Source organism: Periplaneta americana, chromosome 2, assembly GCF_040183065.1.
Source record: "Periplaneta americana isolate PAMFEO1 chromosome 2, P.americana_PAMFEO1_priV1, whole genome shotgun sequence".
NCBI classification, from domain to species: domain Eukaryota; kingdom Metazoa; phylum Arthropoda; class Insecta; order Blattodea; family Blattidae; genus Periplaneta; species Periplaneta americana.
This window is the reverse complement of record NC_091118.1, coordinates 117408186-117429578: the sequence shown is the minus strand read 5'-3', so window position 1 is coordinate 117429578 and position 21393 is coordinate 117408186. Positions and strand designations below refer to the sequence as shown.

Sequence of the window (21393 nt, the reverse complement as noted above, 5' to 3'; positions counted from 1 at the left end):
ACTTCTCTTCAACCCCTTTCTTCCCCTAATGGAAAGGTAGTGAGGTCATGCGATCTAGGGTAGTTACTCCGGAAAAGTTCTTGCTGCAGTAATTTGGATATTTCATGCCTTTTTAAATAGGCTACTATTTCTTTCTGCAAACTCCGACGGTATGTGCACATCGAAATATGTTGCCATGTACTCGTATTACAACTTTACAGCGCCAGCGGTAGGAACGCGGATCGACGACACAGACCTCTAACAGACTACAGTACGTTACTAGTTTTTCAGATAGGTCCTAAAAATTATTGCATGCCTAATTAAATTTTTGTAAAAGTAATAGTAATGTGGTTGAGATCCATAATCATACCTTTTTTTTCTTATTATAGAGAGTGGAATTCCAACCATCTAGCCGTTCGACTAAAGTTGTGCCAATGTTCCAGAAATATGAAGATTTCTATTCTTCTTTCTGTGCATTACAAATGTACTGCAACAATTATTATTTTCTTTAGTTACGCTATGTCATAATAGTTCGTGTTGAGAGAAATCTAGTACTATTAGATTTGACGGAAGTTAATGTATTTTTATGTCTGAGATAAACGCTTATACCTTAGGAAAGAGCAACCATGTACAGCGCACCCTTTTTTTAATACTGTATTTTCAGCTGTGATTATGGCGTAAACAATGACAAATATAGTCCTACACATATATAGGTATGAGGTTCCGTAATAGATACGTTTTGAAGTTTCAGAAATAATTCTGAATTAATTTGAAAAAAAAAAAGTGTTAGGTTAATTAATCGTATATTGCGGTTTTTCTTGTCTTAACTTACACTCCACGATTCTTCTGGTACGGTGACTGTGGAGTAGTAGCCCAGAAGTTAATGGAATTAGACTTACTCCACCCTTTGAGCAAGCTGGAGCGTCGCGTGATTAGCATACAATGCGAGATCGAGTTCCTGTATGGGCGACGACCTTGGTTCGAGCCTCATCGTCAAGTTCATGTTATGTGGGCTGACATGATGATGCTGAAGTAATCCATGTAGGTCACATTAATGGAATGCGCGGTTTTCACCTGTGCTTATGAACGCGACCGAACTGAATTTCAGTATATACGAATTGCCAGTAATACACATTGCGCAAAATGCTGCAGCTGGCAACGTCTCTTACTAAACAGAACACATGTTTTACACTGTTTTATACTTTGAGCTCTATTACTTAAGTAATTCTGACATTTCTCCATTATGATCTCACTATCTCAATGACGCCGCCGAATTATCTCTGTAGTTGTAAAAAGTTGTAGAAAGAAGAAAGAAATAAGAGACCACAGAAACATTTGAAACAAGAGCAACAAATCTGACATACGAGAATGTTGTTCCACGCTAACAATGGCGCATGCGTGAGAACGGGGGCAGCGTCATATACATTGTGGAGAAAGTCACTCCAATTCAGTCAATTCTCTATTAATTTCTTGTTCAGCTCGAATGTGTTTTTACACCCGGCACTTTCTCAGATTCCTACGCGCGGAATGCCACTTCCTCCGGTTTTATGGCCTCTCCGACTGTCACCTGTGATTCAATTGACGAAAAATCCGGACAGTACAGCAGACTTCCGACCCTTTTATTACATCTTTCAATTTTATTGTCAAAAATACCTGAGTGATCTGAAACTGAATTCGAACGACGCGATAAATAGCATAAAATCGAAAATTTGCTGTAAAATTAATTATATACAGTGCAAATATCATAAACCCAAAACAAAAAGACGAAATACTATATAGGCCAACGTATAGCCTATTTGACTGTGCACGAATTAGTTGTTTTAATTAGCTTTTAAAATAGAACATACCATATCTACAAAAGTGAAAATAAAAAGCTCACAGGAGAATTTGAATTCTTTGCTTATTTTTTAAATATTTTGACACCGTTGAGTATTTTGAAGACTAGCTAGCTAGCTGGTATCATTTTTGAAGTCCGAACGGTCGTGTTCGTATAGAATCGGTATAAATATCGGGACTCAACTGTGTTTTTCCATCTGTCTATTGAGCCTGTATATCTTAAGGGTCTATTGAAGTCCCACTAGAGTACCCTTCCATCCCTCCCGAAAGCGTACTATGTCTCGTGAAACGCTACTCACAATACTGCATCACGCCGCACAGTTTTGGGGAATATTATTAAGATTATAATGAATGTTGAAATGGAGACTGATGATAGAATGAGGGAGAGAAACGGGAGAACCCAGAGAAATTCCCTCAAATCTTTGCTTTGTTTACCACACGTAAGACTCCGTCATTGCCGAGATTCGAATCTGGGTCCGCAGAAATCGTAAGTCAGTGCTCTGCCAACTGAGCTATCAATGGATTTTTATCCTATAGTGAATATGATTATATAATTATTGTTTTTCAGAAGATGGTCTGTTTTGTTCAATACATCCAATTTAATTTACCTCTTTTTATGTACACATGTAACTTTAGATTAATATAGGCCTACTATAATATCGTTGGGATGTTTTTCCTTTACGTTTTCATGCACTGCTACTGAAATAAAGAGACGAGCCTACGTATTAGAACTTGAAAAAAGTAGCCATATTGGCAAATTATTTTATCTACCTTTTCGTATTAACAAACATAATTTAATCCTTTTTAAAATCACTTTTTAACCACACTACAGTATATAGAATGAGCAAAGAGTCACTACCGGTACTAATTTTCTAATTGTTTCCCTTATGCGTCGATACATCACTGAAAACGATTCAAGCATACTTTTTCGTATAGTATCTGATCCAAATCAAAAGCCTTTTCAATAGGTACTTTGAAGTCCATAACGTTGTCGAAAATATGATTTGTGATTTTTGGCTCACTTTGTATAATGAACACATCATACGAGTAAATAACACAAATATGACAATATAGGCTAGCTATTATTGTCGTAATTCTGTCGGTCTGGTTGGCGGAGTTGGTATAGCGCTGGCTTTCTATGCCTTCTATGCCCGATGTTGCGGGTTCGATCCCGGACCAGGTCGAGGCATTTAAGTGTGCTTAAATGCGACAGGCTCATGTCAGTAGATTTACTGGCATGTAAAAGAACTCCTGCGGGGAAAAATTCCGGCACACCGACGAAGCTGATATAACCTCTGCAGTTGCGAGCGTCGTTAAATAAAACATAACATAACATTGCCGTAATTCTAGAGTCGATTGCTAGATTTCATTATAATTATAGTAAGTTTAAAATACAGATGCCATAAATCCTTACCTCCGGAGAATCTAAACTTTTCGAAAACTCCAGACTTTTAAAATTTAGCGAGCTTATGTGTGCGCGTCTACGCAGGTGAAAGTGATTTCATTTATGCACCATGTTTTTCTTTTGCATTATTCACTTTTACACATAATTTCAAGAATTACACGCTCTTTTATTTGTGGTGATCCTCGTTCCTTCCTTCATTCTATTTGAGCTGACGGAGCTGAACTCAGTCTCTGGCGAATTCGAATAAAGCATTGGAAGCGACCTGAAGGGATAGCAACTATTGCCTGTTCGAGTGTCAGGATCAAGATCCATCCCCAACTTATGTCAGAAATACCCCGATATCTGTCTCATAATGAACTACAATTCGGGCTATGATATACACACCAAGGATTCTATCCTTTATCCCTCGTACATATCCCTAAATTCCGGGATTGGTTGACGGGGCTGGACTCGGTTAGCTGACTAGACTGATACCCAAACGACGGATGTTGCACCCCCAACTAATCTCTGAGCCAGGGACACACATTCCTTTTCCCCCTTGGTAAGAGTAGCCGCCCTTCACCACATTATGCCCTTAGGGTCGATCGGGACATATTTTATTAGAATCATCTCATTCCCAATTGGCTAGTCTCATAAACTGAGACAACTCATCCTGCCTGTAGTTTTCTGTGGTTTTTCTAAGTCGCTAAGCCAAATGTCGGAATGTGCTCTGAAAGAAATGAGCCACGTACTTAATTTTTCCCTACCCACATGTATTTAGGCATTTTTACTGGTGTGTCACTCGCACAGCACAAGGCTCCGATGCCTTCTCTTGCGATGACTGCGACGCTCCTTTTCCCACTCGTTGCCCTTGCTTTTAACATTTTCGGCGATTCTGCTTTGCTGCTGTTCTATCGTGCTTTCGATATCCCTTCTAATGTAGTCACTATTATGTTACGTCCATTTTCGACATTCCCCTTTTCACTGATGTTCCTTCAAGTAGAACGAAAATCGGACTGAAACAAGTAGCCAGCAGGTTTGGAGCTCATGTAGACACTTCCTCTCATCTCAGTCCCAATTTCTCTTACAAGGACGTGTTTTCGTGTACCTTTTAAATATTTCTCCTCTCATTTCCCCTTTAATGGTGGTCTAGTGGCTAGAGCGCTGCACTTATAATCCTTTGGATCCGGATTGGATCCCCGTTGTACTCCCTGCTTATTTATAATTTGTGTTGGGCAAACCAATGGTCCAGATAACATAGGGGTTTTCTCCGGGAGCTCCGATTCCTTTGCAGCTTCCCAACAAATCTCCATCTTATCTCATCGTGGGTGTAGCGTAGACCAGTCTCCTATGGCGCACCCTGGGCAACGACTCTGTCGGTAAATTGGTCTGCATAACTGGCTTCATATGGGTGAATGACGTAAATCGAATACCCGACATTAGCAAAAAAATCCCATTTAATTAATTAATCAATTAATTCAAGAACGTATTGTTATAGTTTTGTCAGATATTGACTTTATTTTTCTTCTAAACTGCTCAGTTTTATAAATGAAGTGCTATATATATATATATATACTTTATTTGCTATAAATAAAATACACTTCAAAATTTGTCTGTCTTCTTTTCATTATTTCATCTTAAATTTGAATTTTAAAAGTAACACTCGAGAATTTAGAAATCCGAAAATCCGAATTGATGCAGTACCCTCATACTCTGAACTTTATATTGCACTCGTATGTTAGTAAAAAGATACATAATATAGACAAATCGTGTATATTTACTTTGTACAGATACGGAAATAAGAGTAAAATGTGGGCCGAGTCTTGGTAGCAGTACTCCTGAATGTAGACAACAAGCTTCGCAAGACTGTCCACAAGTAGCATATATTTAGGCGCTCTTCTTTACTGCACATGCGGAATGCGTTTTATCTGGAACAGTAAAATTAGGCGGCCCATTTTTTTTTCTTGGTCTGTACATAGATCGGTTCTCCGTAGCTCATTAACTTCACAATCAACAGTAATGGCAGATCCATTATATTGGATGGATTAAAAGTCGCCACACGTTGTTTTTCATTGTCTTAAACATTGTGTTCCTTTCGCAATGATGTATCGCTGAAGACGATCTAGGACACTTAAAATTCCACACATATTTTATCTGATCCGAGTCATTCTTTTTAACTTTCTCAATAGTTGCTTTCAAGTTCTTAACGGTTGTTGAAATGGGTAGTGGCTTTTGGCTCACAATTATTATTGTTATTATTATTATTATTACTATTATTATTGACAATTTTCACTACAGGAAACGATAAAATATCATTACAGTGTGCTCTGTTATTCGTAATTTCCCTTTCATTCTCATCAACGTTTTAGCAAGTCATTTCTTACTACATTGTTTTTGTTGTCCAGTAGTTGTAAACGAACTAGGGCCACTTCAATTGAAGACCAGCGCCCTTGCACTTGAGCCACAAACGCGGCAACTCTCTCCACCTTCCCCTCAGTAGTTAAAAATAGGCTGTGGAGAAGTCATGGGAGTAGTAGGTATTTCCACTATTGATATAGAAAGGACTTGAAGCTCCAGACCTTGATTCTTATCAGGCTAGTCGTTCGAGAACGGGACTTGGCAATATCAGGGCTAAGACAGGATGATCCGCCTGTCAGCGTCATAATCACGAATGCCACCTAGGCCATTTGTCGGGCTATCATCGCATATATAGGGCGCACAATGGGCTGAAGTAAGCCTAAGTGCAAGTCGAGCAAGTCTTCTTTTGTCCTGGTCTTATGACATGTTCCATCGGTGAATCGTCCTCAGTCTAGTGCTTACCATGCAAGGCGTTGGACAGAGGTTCGCGGTTACATGAACCATTTCTTACTGAATAAGTTCTGCACGTCAAAGCGTCGTTAAATAAAATAATGCTACTGTCAGTCTACTATTATTACTTAGACCTATTAGTACTGCTACTGATTTTTCATGAAATTCTGGCCAGTGTATGGACAGCATCATGATGAATTTGTGCAGCTATGATAGGTAGCGAAATCCGGTTACGAAAACCAGCTGTAGCGGCTAGGGGGATCATCGTGCTGGTCACATGATATCTCCATTCTGGTTGAATGATCGTTCATCTCTGCCGAGGCATGTGGACGTGAGGCCTGCATCCGGCTGGTCTGCCTTGTCCCTTCATTGGCTGTCGCACCACGGATTACTACTATAGGCCTACTACTATTACGAGTACCACCGATCTGCGGCTCAACCATAGCTGAGTCAGTTTGTTGACGGCTTTTCAGAGAAAGGATCGGAGTTCAATTTCCGTCATATTCCGTAACAATTTATTGTGCTGAATTAGGCTGACTACGAAGCAGGTTTTCTTCATGTACTTCGACTTGGATAGTACACACACTAACGTACAGTAAACTTGGCACGCTCTTAGATTGGTCCCTCGTATCAACAAATGCACGTGGACAAGGATCTCGCAATTGGTTGTACACCAAAGTACGCCAGTGCGCAATTAGAAAACTAGTCCCTCTTTATAAATGGTTTCTTGTTTTTTAAAATTTGCAATATTGCCGTTTACAAGTATTAAACGAAAACTTAGTTACAAATTTATATTAGGCCTATTACAATAAAATAAACAATAACTTTCATTGCAATAAAAAGTAGAGCGTATTAATACAAAACACAGAAAAGTTATATATTGTGGTCAGATTAATGTGTACACCATGATACTATGCAGTAATAGTAGGCCTAACGTAATGTTTTATATATGCTGAAACACCTTGCTGATAGAGAATGATTCCATTTTGAATGATGTCATCGTGACTAATTGCCATGCATACAGCATACAGGATGTGTGTGTGACTTCCCTGACCTCAGCATTTCGTAATCTTACAGTTGCAGATTAAGCCTTAATTGAAGTGTGACATGTCAGATGGGCAGTTTAATTTCAGCTGATCGGTCACTTTTATGAAGTGCTACGAATAGTAAATTGAACTGTTGTGTTATGAATTTGTGAATTGTGATATTATTATTATGGGAAAGGAGTGAATTGTGTTCGGTGTTGTGAATTATGTGAGAGTAAATTATTTATTGGTACAATCTACAAAATGAATTGTGCTGTGTGTTACCATCTGATTCGGAAGGAACTGGCGTGTTGTCCGATAGCAACTAAGTCATTCACGTAAGTTCTATGATTTTTATTTAGCCTAATTACCTTGACCTGTCGTGTAGACCATTTACCAACATACTCGTTGTCAAGGGCCCGCCATAGGAGAGCTCAAGGATAATAATGATTAATGAATAATTTATAACTTCATATTTGTATTTACATATATTTGTATCTATAATTTACAATTTTTTTACTTCTACCATAATTCTATTTATTAGGCCTAAATTATTTTTAAATGCACGTCCATTTTCAACAGTGATCTGCTTATACTGTGCTGTGTGTTACCACGCCCAGAAATGTTACGCGGGAATGAACCACCAATAATATATCAGAAACGACCACGTGCATTTGTTGATTCGAGGTACCATTCTAAGAGCGTGCCAAGTATAGATGAGCTCTGGCGTGAAAGAACGACAACAAACGGTCTGGTAGGATAGTTTGCTTACGAATCGAATTCTGGACTTTCAAACTAGTGTCCTGCAATGTTCGAACATGAGAGAGGCAACCAAGACATTACAAACTTCGTCTTATGTCATAAGAAAAACTAATCGCAAGATTTGTGCTAAAATCCTTAAACGGTTAAAACATGAAGGGATGGAAGCGAAGAACAGCAAATATTTTTATGACAAGGTGGATCATACACGATAGGTCTCCTTCTGCAGAGCGAACATCGGCAAATATCGAACTACGTCACACTCGACAAACTTGAACAGAACATAGTGACTGTATTGCACGACGCTATTTCAAACCGACACGCAATTACATTCCATGCAAAGAATAATTGGATATTAATGCTTATTATAATTAATTTAGAAGTTACGTTGAGATATGTAATGACTAGAGCTAGGACAGGTATTCACTGAAGCTGAAATTAAGTTACCCACGACACGCATAGTATGCGTGAAGTCGTACGGCACAAACTGGCTCAGGGCTGTACAATCTCTGATACGATAGCAGTACGGACAAGTTAACGTTTTTTTGCAGTCGCTCAGTCTTTATACTCTATTCTACGGTTACATGAAGCTCAATAATATCATAAACATCATGTGTTGTCACATTAAATATGTTATTGGAGAAATTTGGTAGACAAACTTTCATAACGTATTGAAAAAACATCCAATGTCAGTTATATCACACATAAATTAAGGACTGGAAACGAAAATAGTTAAAACAACACTGTAATACTGACGACAGTTATGCCACAGGCAAACTGTATGAACATTTGCTATTCATTAAAAACAAATGTTGCAGATGTGACAAAACCATTAAGAATTTAGAAACGACAAATATTCACATGTCTGAATGCTTACGATTTGTATAACAACTTTATTAAACAAACTGAGAAGCTTAGAGCAGCTCCTAGGCATGTCACAGAAAAAGTGCAGCTGAAAATTAAAATCATTTTTGAGAATAATCCTGACTAATACTACAATGGTTAAAATAAGAAATTGTTTGCTAGAAACTCATAAAACTCCATCCACTTTTGAACATGATTGACAATATTTTCCGTTCCTCCCATCAGAGAGAAACTTCACTATTGAAATATTAAAAAAAATACTGCTACTCATTGCAATTGTGTTTGACGAACAAAGAGAAGATGATACAAATTGATATCTAGTATATTTTGTATTGCACAAAATATCATTATTTACCAGATAGAGAGGTAAGTTATCTACATAGGTATGTTGTAATTTCTTACATCTTCAGTTTTACATATCTAGTGATTATTACAATGTGAAATGATTTGTTTACTGTCGATTATAAATTTGTTAATATGTGTACTGTAACTAGCTACTTATATACCTCTGCCCCTCCTGTTTACAGTTGAGGTTACCTGAAATGAGTCTTCCACCACTCCCCCAGACAAGCTATATTCGAAACACGCACGCATTACAAGCAACGGGATATTTGCCCGGGCTCTAGTAATGACGAAATGAATAAGCTGTGCGTGGTTCAACTATATGGTTAAATTTGGACAGATGTAGGGTTACCTTACGTCTTCTTTTTTAAGTAAACAAAAACTGCTCGAGCGACTTTTATGAAAAATGACGAAATGTTCTCTTTTTTGGTTCCAGAGAAAAAGTTTCATTTTGACAGAATCCATGGCACAAAAAGAAGACAACAGTAAAGCGGTCCACCGCTGTGGAGTAACGGTTAGCATGTCTGATCGTGAAACGAGCGGGCCTGGGTTCAAATCCTGGTTGAGGTGTTTCCGGAGTTTTCCCTCTACCCATAAGAGCAAAGGCTGGGTAACTTTCGGCGCTGAACCCTGGACTCATTTCGCTGGCATTATCAGCTTCATCTCATTCAGACGCTAGATAACCATAGCAGTTGGCAAAGGATCGTAAAATAACCAATAAAGAACAGTGAAGCGAGTACATGAAACCCCTGGGTGAATGTAGCGATTAAGGTTAAAATTAAAATATTTTCAGTAATTTCTCAGAAGCTTTAAATCAAACTAAATAAGTATGGAACTTTCACTACGTTTTGTAAGGATAGTTTTGGTAATTTTAAATTTGGGTAGTATAAACTTATATAATTCTGTAGGCCTGTTATATAACGCAAGTCATTCATATGCCAATATAAAGGCAAATGATAAGTTTAACAAGATGTACAGAGTCTAGTAAATTAGGATTCCTTCTTTTTGATTGTTGCCATTTTGTTAACTAAAATTTGATAGTATGATATTGTTCTCAATGTATGTCTGTGGTACCAGCGTATTTTTGTAGAAAAGATGTCCTCTTTTTTATAGGAAGTTTCATTCCTTATTATGGACCAATGGGTACTGGTGCATCCTACCAAAAATCCGATGTGAATATCCTCTTACAAGATCACCAGGAACTGCTCGGGTTTCAATGAATTTAATGTATCGATGAAAGTTCTGTTTGCTTTCTTTCTTTCTTTCTTTCTTTCTTTCTTTCTTTCTTTCTTTCTTTCTTTCTTTCTTTCTTTCTTTCTTTCTTTCTTTCTTTCTTTCTTTCTTTCTTTCTTTCAAAATGATATAGGTGTGTCTCGCAATACAGAATGTAACTACAAAACAGTATGTGTATACAGCATTACGCAACACCGATGACACAATGTAATCTATACACATCTTCTGCCAATAGCCCGTAGTCCTTGCTTGTTAAGATGAATGTTATAGATTTGTACCATTTTCAGGCTTGGCTAGCAGCTCGTCTTATGTTCGGATTCGGAAACAGGATGTGGTGTAGAGTTTCCCTTCTTCATGGCACACCTGTCATGAATTTAATTCAGCTAGGCGGAGTCTGTGTTGAGGTTACAACTTCTGGCACGTGTAGCAAGCGACTTATCGTACGATATTGCTGTAGATATTGCAGTTGTTGCACTTTTAAAAGTGTGATAAATATATATTTTGTTCTTGACTCCCATTCCTTCTGTTCAAAGTTAATGATTGAGAATCATAATAGAGAAAAAAATAAACATATGATATAATACATAATTTGATTATAGTTACGACGAATGTGAAATTTCGGGATAACAAAGGCAACCTTCAGTACAGTACTTCGATCGAAGTGTCCGTAATAAGAAATGTGTGTAAATTATAAATTATGATCATGTTGGTAACAATCCGATAAGCAGGTAACAATTTATTAATATTTTATGTAAAAGCCATCTATAACAAATTTGTTATTTTAATCTATTCAACACGTTAATTTTTAACTATACAGAGTGTTTCCGGGCTGGTGTTACTAACTTTCAAGGATGATGGGGAAGGGCACATGTATCAGTTTGAGATAAGGAACCCTGGTCCGGAAATGACTGGGTCGAAAGTTATAAGCAAAAATAGTTGTATGGAAATTAAATTGTAATTTGGGACCACGTGTCCTCCTTCCCTTAACTTTTGGAACAGTCGTGGAAAGATGGTATGGGCAGGATGTCTCCTATGTGGGTACTTGACCCGATACAATTTGTGAGCTTGTCTACTGTTTCCATTGGCTCATCCGTATTCGAAAATCATGTCTGCATATTCCGCTCTCGTGCACTCCTCCATTTCACTAGGACTGATCGACTGGACACTGCAACTGGTACACATACACTGCTGTCTACAGACGTACATATCAGGACTGACCATATCCGTTACACATTACGCCATCTGCATTGCTTTAGTGTAGTTTCCTGTCCCCACCCCTCAGACAATGAACTGAACGGTATACTGTAGGTAGACAACGTAAACAACGTCAGATGAATACAGTATGTGTAAGATGTACAGATAAATACATATAAATAAGGTATACAGAGAAATAAAATTATTTCATTTCCACACAACTATTTTTGCTTATAACGTTTGACTCAGTCATTTCCGGACCAGGGTTCCTTATATCAAATTAGTACATGTGCCCTTCCCCATCATCCCTGAAAGTTAGTAACATTAACCCGGAAACACCCTGTATATTTTTTTCCTCTGTACAACGTGTATATATTGTTTATTGACATTTAACCAATTATGAATCACTGTTTTTCACAATCTTGTGTTAGCCTATATTGTTGATCTGAAGATAGCAAATATTTCCGAAAACATTAATCATTGATTTCCTACACATGTAGACCTACTATAGTATTTAATGACTATTTCTACCTTGATAAGCACATAGACGGCTTTTATATAAAACATTAATAAATTATAACTCAAATTCATCAGTAATTCGAAGAGAAGATAAACGAATTTGGCATATCTCAGCATAAATAATAATAATAATAATAATAATAATAATAGTATTAATAATAATAATAATAATACTTACTTACAAATGGCTTTTAAGGAACCCGAAGGTTCATTGCCGCCCTCACATAAGCACGCCATCGGTCCCTATCCTGTGCAAGATTAATCCAGTCTCTATCATCATATCCCACCTCCCTTAAATCCATTTTAATATTATCCTCCCATCTACGTCTCGGCCTCCCCAAAGGTCTTTTTCCCTCCGGTCTCCCAACTAACACTCTATATGCATTTCTGGATTCGCCCATACGAGCTACATGCCCTGCCCATAATAACAATAATAATAATAATAATAATAATAATAATAATAATAATAATAACAATAATAATGATAATGATGTACGTTTCAAACCAATACTCGACCGTTGGACGGCAAAACAGCTGTTCAGTGTTTTCTTCACGTGGTGTAGTATACAGATGATAAAAATATCTAAACAGAATACCTCATGTGTCTCATAATAGTTAATGCACTATAGGAAAGAAAAAACAAACGTAAAAGAGAGTTGGGTTATAGGGTGGCGAGCTTGGATCGTACGATCCTGATCTTGCTCTTGGCATTTGAACGTGGGAACTGGCTGCCTGAATTTTCAAAGACCCGACTCATGATGGATGCATGCATTTAGGCTTACATTGGTCCCTTATGGATCCTACATGCGATCATTGTTCCAGTCCGACAGGTGACCTGGGTGGCATTCGTGAATTTGATGCTGACAGGCAGACCGTACTGCCTCAGCCCTGACAGAGCCAAGTCCCATCGGAGTACCTGTTAAATCCCAGTCGGAGCTCCAAGCCCTTAAATCCTATCAGCATCGGAAACTCGTTCTATTCCCAACTCTCCACCCCAGCCTATTTTGGACGAATAGTGAAATGAGGGGTGAGGTGGAGAGTGTTGGTGGAATGAAAGAGGGAGATAAAGCCCTCTGCAACGTCTGTTTTGTCCGCCACGAATTTAATCACGGCTGGCGGTCTGGATAGGAGACCAGACACGTCTTTGAACGTGGGGTTTAGTTGTACAATGCTCTCGCTTTAGCGAATGGTTGCCAATCAGCAGTGCTCATTCGAGCCGCAGCTGCGTACACAGCAATCCCCTTTGGGCCTGTTCGGGTATTTCCTTGCGAGTAAAGACAACGGGCACATATGACTGACATCCCTACTGCCATTAATGCCTTTTGTCTGTAAAGGTGAGAATCTTAACTTCTCGCCAACATCTGGGCCGATTTAGTTTGTAATGAGGTTGGTTTTACCTTTACATTGGCTATCGAATCGGTCCGAAGTGTCTCATGATGTCATGAGTCAATGACAATCTTATAAACTAATCACAAATTACGAGTGCAGTTAAATATAAAATTATTTGTGAATGGACATTAAATGTTTAGAAATTCTTTGGATAATGCAAATGTTCTAAATACACTCCAGACAGCGTAGATTCTTCTACTTTCTTTCAGCTCTGTTCGATAGACTGTCTTGTGGTTGTTATTGTTTTTATTTTTGGGCTATCATATTTTCCGCTTTCTCATATTTCTTATGTACTGGTTTCTTGCCCTCAATTAAAAAAAAGTTTTTGGATATTTCTACAAACAAGGATTATTTGTATTGGCCTGTATCACTTCTATCTCATATTGGTTTTCTGTTGTACTAATTAGAGGCCTAAATGATATAGACCAGGGGTCGTCAGCACAGAGCACGCTGAGGCTAGCATCTCTTACCCGCGGAAAACGCTAGCTGCTAGCGGGTATGCTCTCTATCTCTCCCTGCTGCACGACGGTGCACACGGGACGGCACCGCGTACCCTTTGCACATTTCAGCGAGTACTGACGACTATTTTTCGCGGTTGAAGTTGCAATGTTTATATTTTCTTGGGGTTATTTTTTTGTTCTATTTTAATGTGAATTCTCTTTTTACACTTTTACTATATGTAGTACGATGATCTCATAAGAATTTTCCACTTTTAATGGATTCTATCAGGCCTTCTGAAATACGTTGTGATTTAGTTTGGACTGTCAAATGTTCAGGCATGTTGTACTACTGCCGTACAGTAAATCACAACAAACAAACTCTTTCCACTAGGCCAGAGCTTTCAATGACGTTTCTGGGACGTTTGACAAGAACGCTGAATACATACGTACCTCTTCTCCTCCTACCCTACCATGACGCGAGGGATGAAGGAAAGGGATGAGTTACGTGTTCCGGCTTGTGACGTGTGCTACAATATTGTAGCACAGTTTTGCATCCCTGGTCTAAAGTGACCTTATGAGTGCGGTAACTCTCAGCGATGAGTGATGTGTTGCGTCTGTCTGACGTCCATAGTCAGTTACGTGGGCACATAACAGTGGCAGTAAATTAAGTAAAACATTTGAGTTGCATTCGGAAAGTACTGATTATTCAATCTAACTTAAGTAAGAAGCAATTAATTGTTACTTGGAAAGCCGACGCTTTTGCAGTTTAGCCTTTGGGCTAACGGTTCGGTTAAATAGGAGCAGACGTATCGCGTGTCTAAATGAATCTCTCTTTACAGTGTCTTTGAAATGAATGCACGCGGCACGCGCCCTGCAGCTCGCTATTGATAAGCACTTGCCAGACTGGATCGCAGCCTTCGGCGACAGTATGTGCCGAGAAGAGAGCGGCGACAGTCTGTGAGGTGTAATGCTCTTGGCGTGTATATGGACAAAGTCACACTTTTCATCTAGTTCACCTGAAATACCGGGTTTTGAGTAACAATTCCGAAATCATAATTTGACAAATTGAATGAGACCTGGAACAGCTGGAAATTTGACAATATGTCTTCTACAAAACGTTTTAGCAAACTGTATGACACCAACACGCTGTTGGTATGGACAGTATACACGACTCGAGGGTGAAAATATTCGTTTTTCCAATATTACAAGTTTTATTTGAAATAGGAAATAGTTTATTATATATAATATTTTAACATAAAATACGAACTTAAAAGTTAAGAAAGAGCTATAGAGGTGCTTACCAGGCGCGATATGGAGCATCCCTGAACACTTCAACCCTAAGTAGGCTTTCTGTGCACTCTTTATGGAATGAGTTGTATGCCGACTGTGCTGTCCGGGTAAGCCGGCCACCCCATCGGCTACACTACGCATTATTTTTTAGTGATAAAATTCGTATAGGCCTATCATATGAGGAGCTCAGAGCACAAAATAATGGTGTAACTCCATCTGGAATATTTTTGTGAGAAATTTATATTTCTGGAAGTGATTACGTCTATAGGACATTTAGTAAACAAATAAAGTGGTGCTGACATTCTGAGCACTGTGATAATTTGTATAATTATGTGTTTCCTTGTAACATTGAAAAATATGGGTATTCTTGCTACAAAATATGTCAGTAACTCCATTTTAATGAAAAGCGGAGTTATAACTAGAAAACGGATTTATAGTTCCATGCCTATTTTGTTTGCTACGTTCTAGACATATGTTATTCAGATATCTCTACGTTTCATGTACACAGTATCCCCCTATTAAAATCCTATAGGACCTAAAACGTCTAAATGAACCATAAAACCCTGTAAATGCCTAAAAACTATGTTTGTGCCTAAAAAGCACTGTTTAATAGTTTGCTTATATTTAAAATAAAAGTGGGTAGGCCTATATCAAAATGCAAAAGTTTCCCATAAATACTACAAAAACGCCATCTATTTAAAATGTAAAAAAAAAAAGAGTATCTTACAGACAAACACTGGTCTGGCAAGTTCATTGGCCTTAGAAGGGAAGGAAAGAAGATTTTTACCCAATTTCCTGGAACCGAAGTTCGTTTGGAAAGTCCATTTTAGCATAAAAGAGGTGATAAGTTATTCAGGTTAAGCGAGAGCTTACAAATTAGTTTTCACGTCAGTACATCCCCATTATGCGAAATGAAACTGACCAGTCAACAGTCAGTCTCTTTCACCGATAGAAATTTAGCCTTCAGTTCAGTATCACTCATTGTCAGCACCAGTTCTTTGTAATACATAAATTCCACCTAAAATGAAATATTTACTGAAATTAAAACTATTAATTGAATCAGTCATTTCAGAAAGGGCTTTATTGCGAAATCACAACAGCAATCATATATCCATAAAAATGACCTTATTCCAGGAGTGAGACTTTTCAAATGTGCTCTGAAAATTATGCAGTTCCTGTACATCTTAAAGAATATATGAAATGTCATTTCTTAACAGAAAGATGTATTCAAGTACAACGTACTAAATATAAAATAGCGTTTGTAACTGAATTTTTCAAAAAATGGAATAAAGCTCTTTCTATAATGACTAATTCAATTGTTAATTTCATATAAACTCATAAAAGTCCTAAATAGGATTTCGTGAAGTCCTAAGTCTCTCTTTTTTAGCACCTAGAAATCCGTTCCCTAGGTATAACATTTGCGTTCTGAACCCTCACATCTCTGGTGGTGGTCTGTCATACGTCATCGAGAAAACCCCGAGAAAAAACCTTCAGGAACCTTGGCTTCGTTCACTACAAATACGATTCCGTCATCATCGAGATTCGAATCCGGGTCCGCAGCTGCATCGTAAGCCAGTGCTCTGCCCTGAATTATCAAAACGGCTAAACGGAGATTAAAACGAAAAATAATTCGGTTATGAGTTTAAGGTCACAAAAGTAGATTGTTGTCTTCCAACTACAATATTTTAAACTTTGAAACAAACTTAACAATGTAGAAAAGTAAATGTAAATATATGGGCATTCCCTCATCCTCGTCCGACATATTTTGTTAGCTGCATGTTTGATACGTAGACGAGTGGCTAAATCTCACCCTCGGCTCTCTTCATTGCGCATGCGCGGTATGTTACAAGGTTAATGTGTTTAGGGGGTATCTAAGTGACGTGAGGCCGAGGATCGTAAGTCATTGAAATCTTTTCACATTTCTTCGGCCTCACGTCACTGGGCCGTATTCATAGACATTCTTAGCGGGGGCTTTCGGTGGATGATCAGCGAACTAACGTTTTTCGTATTCATAAACCAGTGTCAGCGATATGATATGAATCCTGTTTAGCACGCTCGTAGCCCGGGCTAGCGAAATGTCTATGAATAGCACCCTTAGATATCCCCTCAACTAACCCACTAACCTTGTCACATAGTATCTTGTAAAAGACTTTCAGACAGCTTCAGAGCAGACAGTAACTCGATTTTATGCTTATATCGGTGTACAGACGATTAGCGCCTGCACAGTGAAGAGAGCCGAGGGTGAGATTTTTCCACTCGTGATACCTAGTTGCATTCTAATTGTACTGTTTTCAAGCGATCTAAATCCTCATGTACTCTCGCAATAGATATTTGATTTTATGTTCTCAGATAAAAAAAAATAACTTTATAAGAAAGAATCATTGAATGTTCTGTGCTGATCCTCGACCAACTGTTGTTAGCATGCATAAAAATCAGTGCGTTTTCAGTGGAGAATAATATAGATTAATTTTTTTATATTTATGATATTACCGGTATCCAAAGGAAAAATGACTTTTAAAGGTGTGAATGGACGCAGAATTTTTTTCTGTGCAAAAAAACTGTAATAACTTTTTCTTGTACAATAATTAGGGGAGCTAATATTTAAATATATAAATTTTAGTATTGAAATCCCTATATTGCTTATTTCAATTCATAACCAGGTATAGAAATAAAGATTACTGTGACATATAAGGTAGTTAGATGTTATAATCGAAGGAAAAACTAGAGCGGAGAATGTTAGCTGTCATGATAGATTTATGTGGATGAACCGATAGGAAACCGATAATAGAAAAACGTATTGGGAATAATAAAACTACGGAATCATGAATGTATTTAATAGCTATTATAGTAAGCGAAATGTAAATTATACAGTTAGCATATTTAGGAACATACAGAGGAAAAAACTACCACATTTTTTTTTGTAGTTAGCGCAAGAAAGAAAGAGAGGGAGACTCCGGAAGAGACGGAGAGAAGGGACCAATAAGGAAGTAAAGAGAAAGGGGTGTGGCGGGTCTACAGTGAAGTAGAGATCTATGGAGACTGGTAGTCAGAAGACGTGGAACCCTATAAAAACGATCTGTATATAGTGAGCAAGAAGTGTAGCACTAATGGAAGAAATTACTTTCCAGATTTCAGCGGATCATCAGAACACGCGTTAACTATTTTAGAATGACGTATGCGTATACATATGCAGTGTATACTCGTAAATGATGCGTTCTTGTAGTCCCTTAACTCAGTGAATAGTTAACGAAATGATTTTTAAATTCAAATAACGGCTTCGGGTTCCAATTAGCCTGCTGTCAAATTACGTAGGCCTAAGGATCTTTTTTGGGGATAAAAAGGTAATTGGAATATGGTTTTAACCACATAACCACGTTCTAGTGACGAGGTCATGAAAGCGTGAGGCTTTACTTTTATGTCCTCATGCACCTCCATGGTATCTAAAGGAGATAACTTTATGTGTAAGACCTTTAGTAAACCTCTTGGATTTTATTAATATTTTATGGATACTGTATAGATCAAATTTAAGAGTTGTTTATTGAATAGCTGAAGCTTTAGGGATCGTTATAATTTCAATATTAATACAATTAATGACTTTATATTCAGCATAAAAGTAAAAGAGGTCCAAATAGATTGCTTAAAAATTTTACAAGCTTAGATGAACTCTAGATTTAAAAGAGGTATACACTGGACTCTTACAATTCAAGACCTCCCCGGAATAAGGGCGTAACCAACAAGTCTATAATTCAAATTTCAGGAGAAAGGAAAATAATTTCAGAGGCATATTTCGTTAGGCCTATATTTACCAGCAGAACCATCTGACTAATCAAGGATACAAGTTTAACCAGCTATTGGATGGAATAATTTATTGTTATAAATGTTAAATGTTATGTTTTACTTAACGACGCTCGCAACTGCCGAGGTTATATCAGCCACCGGAGTGGCTCAGTTGGTTAAGGCGCTTGTCTTCCGGTCTGAAGTTGCATTTGGGCGCGGGTTCGATCCCCGCTTGGGCTGATTATCTGGTTGGGTTTTTTCCGAGCTTTTCCCCAACCGTAAGGTGAATGCCAGATAATCTACGGCGAATCCTCGGCCTCATCTCGCCAAATACCATCTCGCTATCACCAATCTCATCGACGCTAAATAACTTCGGAGTTGATACAGCGTCGTTAAATAACCAACTAAAAAAAGAGGTATATCAGCGTCGCCGGTGTGCCGGAATTTTGTCCCGAGATGAGCCTGTCGCATTTAAGCACACTTAAATGCCATCGACCTAGCCCGGGATCGAATCCGCAACCTCGGGCATAGAAGGCCAACGCTATACCAACTGCGCCAACCAGGCCGACTTATTGTTATAAATAAATGCTTCAAAATTACTTTTTCATCTACATATTTCATTAATTTGATATTATTATTCGACCGAGGCCAGTGGAATCCTGCAGCTTGGAGCGTCACTTGTACTGCTCCTGCATTCGTATAGCGTCATGGCTATAAATTACATTACTCCCACGGCTCCACTCGCCTCGGCCGAGTAATACGTCCTTTTTCCGATTACTGTTAGTAAATAAGGAATTCATAGTGTTTCGGAGATTGAGTCTATCTTTGTCTTCTGGTGAAAAAAGGGGTGAAAAGGATACCCTACTTGTTGTGATAGTTACAAATAGCTAAATTTATTTGACTGGGAGATCAAGTGAAGTCAGTGTCTTTCTCGCCCATTTTTTAATCTGAAGACCAAGACATAATTAGTCTTCGAAATGTGAATTCCTCAATCACTACCAGCAATGGAAAAAGTCAGTCTATACATCTTCTGAACAACACACTATTGCTTTCTCCAATTTTAGATCAACTTACTACATTAGCCTACTATATCTTGTGAGCATGATAACAACAGTATTATTTTACTTAGTACATTCACTAGCGAAATTATGTCGTTTAGGTTAGAACTTGGGTAACACAATAAGGTTTATTAAAGTGTGTGAAACTTGTTTCATTACTAATACACATTGTCTTAAAGTCTATTATTTAAAAATAAAGTGACATATATTCGTTGACAATTTTGGAAACATTGTCAAGTCTAAAGGTTGAGTACCGTCCTTTGCACAATAAAACTTAAATTAACACTATTTAGGTGTGTTAAAATTTAGTGACGAGTTCACTTTAGGAATTGACTACGTCAATAGAAGAGCCTAAATTTTATAACCATTTAATAAGATTACAAGGAGAAAGTTTTCTGATAGTTGCATTGCCACTTCTTTTTAAGACATTCTCTCTATTGTCGACGTGAATGAATGCTGGCACTCTGCACGTAGGGTGACTGTACGAGATGTCTTGAGATAGGAAAGGGTACAATTACAGCGTCTGATCCATTGCCTTTATGTGCAACTGACTAATTTCGGTTAAAATTTGTTCACATATAAGTGCCAAAACATTGCCAATTTAAGGGTATCTTGGACTAAAGTTTACAATTTAATGTTTCAATGATATTTCAATTGATCGCGGAGAGAAGTGGATTTGTTCCTTCTTTCTTATTTTCTTTACTTTTTCAATCTTCCTATCTCATTCGTATCTTTGTTTGCTTCTTTTTTTTGTTACAATCATTCAATGTTTCTTTCTTTTTTTTCTACTTTCCTTCTTTCAAGTTTTATTTCATTATTTTTTTTTCAATTCTTTCTTTTTTTCCTTTCTTTTTTCTCTGATTTTCTTTCTTACGCTCACTCTCAATTTACCTATCTACTAACTTACCTACCCAACATACTAGTTACATACCTACCTACCTATCTATCTTCCTTCTTCCTTTCTGTTTTCCTTTTTTGAAGTTTTATTTAATTCTTTTTTCAATTATTCCTTTCTTTTTCCTTGTATTATTCTTTGACTTTTTTTCTTAGGCCTGCTCTCAATTTACGTACCCACATGTTATCTTTTCTTATTTCTGCTTTCCTTCTTCCAGGTTTTATTTCATTCTTTTTCAGTTATTCATTTATTTTTCCTTTCTTTCTTCTTCGACTATTTTTCTTAGGCCCACTCTGAATTTGTCTACCTGCTTATCTCTCTGCCTTCTTTCTCTAATTTATTCATTTACTCAATCTTTCCTTCTTTGTTTATTATTAACATTTTCCTTTTTGTTTCTTTCTTTCTTCTTTTATTTAAACGATTATCTAAGTCATTGATATTTACATTTCCTGGCTTACTTTATTTCGATATTCCATTGATTGATTGGTTGATTCATTCATTCTCCCTCTCTCTTACTGTCTCGTGGCCATGACCTCTCCCGATGCGATTCGTGTGTTTTCACTTTCGTTTCCCTCGCATAACAAGACCGCAGTGAATCGGT

The 21393-nt window shown here is 37.7% G+C and overlaps 2 protein-coding genes across 7 annotated transcripts in view; one reads left to right on the top strand and one right to left on the bottom strand.

Annotated features, from left to right (window-relative positions):
- dib (Cytochrome P450 302a1, mitochondrial) overlaps positions 1-9657 on the top strand; it is a 93964-nt gene extending 84307 nt beyond the window's left edge. The window contains exon 10 of the transcript XR_011330970.1: positions 9434-9657. The gene's annotated coding sequence lies outside the window, so the exon portion shown is untranslated. The remainder of the gene's footprint in view (positions 1-9433) is intronic.
- LOC138694548 (cuticle protein 19.8) overlaps positions 1-21393 on the bottom strand; it is a 117897-nt gene that overhangs the window by 8328 nt on the left and 88176 nt on the right. The gene's annotated exons all lie outside the window — the stretch shown is intronic.